The sequence below is a fragment of the Cyclopterus lumpus genome, chromosome 6 (genome assembly GCF_009769545.1).
Source record: "Cyclopterus lumpus isolate fCycLum1 chromosome 6, fCycLum1.pri, whole genome shotgun sequence".
NCBI lineage: Eukaryota > Metazoa > Chordata > Actinopteri > Perciformes > Cyclopteridae > Cyclopterus > Cyclopterus lumpus.
Window position 1 is genome coordinate 1,822,982 of NC_046971.1, and position 4,519 is coordinate 1,827,500.

Genomic DNA, 4,519 nt, shown 5'->3' on the forward strand with positions numbered 1-4,519 from the left:
TCCCGGGTCCTGGGTCCGAGTTAGAGTCCCGGGTCCTGGGTCAGAGTTGGGGTCCCGGGTCCTGGGTCAGAGTTAGGGACCCGGGTCCTGTGTCAGAGTTAGAGTCCCGGGTACTGGGTCAGAGTTAGAGTCCCGGGTCCTGTGTCGGAGTTAGGGTCCCGGGTCCTGTGTCAGAGTTAGAGTCTCGGGTCCTGTGTCGGAGTTAGGGTCCCGGGTACTGGGTCAGAGTTAGGGTCCCGGGTCCTGGGTCAGAGTTAGGGCCCCGGGTCCTGGGTCAGAGTTAGGGTCCCAGGTACTGGGTCAGAGTTAGGGTCCCGGGTCCTGGGTCAGAGTTAGGGTCCCGGGTCCTGTGTCAGAGTTAGAGTCCCGGGTCCTGGGTCCGAGTTAGGGTCCCTGGTACTGGGTCAGAGTTAGGGTCCCGGGTCCTGGGTCAGAGTTAGGGTCCCGGGTCCTGTGTCAGAGTTAGGGTCCCGGGTCCTGGGTCCGAGTTAGGGTCCCAGGTACTGGGTCAGAGTTGGGGTCCCGGGTCCTGGGTCAGAGTTAGAGTCCCGGGTCCTGGGTCCGAGTTAGGGTCCCTGGTACTGGGTCAGAGTTAGAGTCCCGGGTCCTGGGTCCGAGTTAGGGTCCCAGGTACTGGGTCAGAGTTAGGGTCCCGGGTCCTGGGTCAGAGTTAGAGTCCCGGGTCCTGTGTCAGAGTTAGAGTCCCGGGTCCTGGGTCCGAGTTAGGGTCCCAGGTACTGGGTCAGAGTTAGTTGTCCCGGGTCCTGTGTCGGAGTTAGAGTCCCGGGTCCTGTGTCAGAGTTAGAGTCCCGGGTCCTGTGTCGGAGTTAGGGTCCCGGGTCCTGTGTCGGAGTTAGGGTCCCGGGTCCTGTGTCAGAGTTAGAGTCCCGGGTCCTGGGTCAGAGTTAGGGTCCCGGGTCCTGTGTCGGAGTTAGGGTCCCGGGTCCTGGGTCAGAGTTAGAGTCCCGGGTCCTGGGTCCGAGTTCGGGTCCCGGGTCCTGGGTCCGAGTTAGAGTCCCGGGTCCTGGGTCAGAGTTGGGGTCCCGGGTCCTGGGTCAGAGTTAGGGACCCGGGACCCGAACTCTGTGACAAAATTAGCGATGATGTTAGCACAAGTCTGCACTTAAGGTGGACTGACCTTTTAAGGTGGACCGGGGCTGTTCTGCTGTATGTGACAAGCCGCTCCTCTGACTTTGACTACATTTTGTAAAGTTACATTAACGTTTACTAGATCTAAATAAATACTAAATACTTCAATAGTTCCTGTCAATAAAATTAAAGCCTTAGGGGAAAAACAATAAGCAGACTAGTTTTAAAGAAAGCTTTTTATTTATAAACGTTTGCTGTTCCGCAGGAGCCCAAAATAACCTGATGCCAGAGGGTCCTCGAATGCACCTCCAGAAATAGCGCTGCATTAAAATCTCCGCGAGATGATTATTATTACCGAGTGACGTTTCTTCTCGGGGCCTTCGAAGGGGGCGTCAGAAGTCAGAGTGTTCCTGAACGCACCGTCTGAAACCGATCCGCCTGTCATCAAACTAACGGAGGAATGAAGGTGAGTTTAATGACCTACTTTTGAGGTGGACCTTTGCGTGAATTAAGCGGAAAAGTGCAACGCTCACTTTGCGCTTCAGATATATGCCAGTGTGGATTCAGGAGTATTCTGGGATGTTCCCGCTGGGTTCGGTTTCATATCTGTGGTTTCCGTGGTTTCTGACCTTTGGCCAAAGTGTTTGATTGATGACTTTATGACGCTATTTCAGTCCAGAGCGTCACTGAGGGCATGAGACCTGGGGGGGGGGGGGGGACTCCACCACGGTCACATGACTTCATGTCTATAGAGGAACTCCATCACGGTCACATGACTTCATGTCTATAGAGGAACTCCATCACGGTCACATGACTTCATGTCTATAGAGGAACTCCATCACGGTCACATGACTTCATGTCTATAGAGGAACTCCATCACGGTCACATGACTTCATGTCTATAGAGGAACTCCACCACGGTCACATGACTTCATGTCTATAGAGGAACTCCATCACGGTCACATGACTTCATGTCTATAGAGGAACTCCATCACGGTCACATGACTTCATGTTAGTCTATAGAGGAACTCCATCACGGTCACATGACTTCATGTCTATAGAGGAACTCCATCACGGTCACATGACTTCATGTCTATAGAGGAACTCCACCACGGTCACATGACTTCATGTCTATAGAGGAACTCCACCACGGTCACATGACTTCATGTTAGTCTTTAGAGGAACTCCACCACGGTCACATGACTTCATGTCTATAGAGGAACTCCACCACGGTCACATGACTTCATGTCTATAGAGGAACTCCATCACGGTCACATGACTTCATGTTAGTCTTTAGAGGAACTCCATCACGGTCACATGACTTCATGTCTATAGAGGAACTCCACCACGGTCACATGACTTCATGTTAGTCTATAGAGGAACTCCATCACGGTCACATGACTTCATGTTAGTCTACAGAGGAACTCCACCACGGTCACATGACTTCATGTCTATAGAGGAACTCCATCACGGTCACATGACTTCATGTCTATAGAGGAACTCCACCACGGTCACATGACTTCATGTCTATAGAGGAACTCAATCACGGTCACATGACTTCATGTCTATAGAGGAACTCCATCACGGTCACATGACCTCATGTCTATAGAGGAACTCCATCACGGTCACATGACTTCATGTCTATAGAGGGACTCCATCACGGTCACATGACTTCATGTCTATAGAGGGACTCCATCACGGTCACATGACTTCATGTCTATAGAGGAACTCCATCACGGTCACATGACTTCATGTCTATAGAGGAACTCCATCACGGTCACATGACTTCATGTCTATAGAGGAACTCCACCACGGTCACATGACTTCATGTCTATAGAGGAACTCCACCACGGTCACATGACTTCATGTCTATAGAGGAACTCCACCACGGTCACATGACTTCATGTCTATAGAGGAACTCCATCACGGTCACATGACTTCATGTTAGTCTATAGAGGAACTCCATCACGGTCACATGACTTCATGTCTATAGAGGAACTCCATCACGGTCACATGACTTCATGTCTATAGAGGAACTCCATCACGGTCACATGACTTCATGTCTATAGAGGAACTCCATCACGGTCACATGACTTCATGTCTATAGAGGAACTCCACCACGGTCACATGACTTCATGTCTATAGAGGAACTCCATCACGGTCACATGACTTCATGTCTATAGAGGAACTCCATCACGGTCACATGACTTCATGTTAGCTTTTGTGTGTTTTAGTATTCGGACGTCTATAAAGTATTACTATCATACTTTTACTACACCTTCATCATTCTACTCTTTATACTTTATACCACGCTGCATTTGAAGTGTGAAATAGTTTTAATACAATAAAAATAATTTGATATGCTATTTTACAGACGTATTTAAATAATTGCAAGAAATTTACTAAATGTAATGTTTTATCAGAACTAACTTCTGGGATAAATTAGATATCGTACATGATGAGTACTGTTATAGAACTAAGCCCATAATACGTTGTGTCTCTGAGGACCAGGGTCCCTTTAGAAAACCTCCTTCTGCAGCAGGTCTGACTGTCTGGTTCTCTGGTATAAAATAGATGTATATTTTATATATATATAAAATATACATATATAAAATATACGTATAGATTTGTATTGCATAATGATAAAACATCAAACTTCCACTGATTGACTAATTTGTGTGATATAATTTAAAAAATCTAATGATTTAATTGGACAGAATTTCTTTTTCTAACGGCTGTCGACTTAAAACATGCCACACGACCTCATCAACCCCAACACACACACACACACACACACACACACGCACACACACACACACACACACACACACACGCACACACACACACACACACACACACACACTGCCCTCTCTGCTATAAAACCTCTGGCAGCCTCCACCTGCCCCCCCCCCCCCCCAGACTACTCATCATGCCAACACTGGCATACGCGCGTGTGTGTGTGTGTGTGTGTGTGTGTGTGTGTGTGTGTGTGTGTGTGTGTGGTGTGGTGTGTGTGTGTGTGGTGTGGTGTGGTGTGTGTGTGTGTGTGTGTGTGTGTGTGTGTGTGTGTGGTGTGTGTGTGTGTGTGTGTGTGTGTGTGTGCGTGTGTTTTGGGAGTCCATCTTGTTTTTTCTCTCTCTCCGTGACATTTGTTCCTGCAGCTGAACATGTGCAGGACAAGTTCTCGATTCTTCCAGCAGCGGACAGCTGCAGCGTGAATTACAGTAAAGCTGCTGCTTTGGGGGGATTAGTGTGTGTGTGTGTGTCTAAAGAAGAAGTCCACATTAAAAGTCTCTTTTCATGACTCCATGTCCCACTAACTGTCACTTCATTGTGTTAAAAGTGAAGCTCACTTCAACTTGACCTCTGACAAGTGAAGCAGCAGCTGTGGAGAGTTCATGAAAAATGTGATGCTTCAGATGCGTAAACCA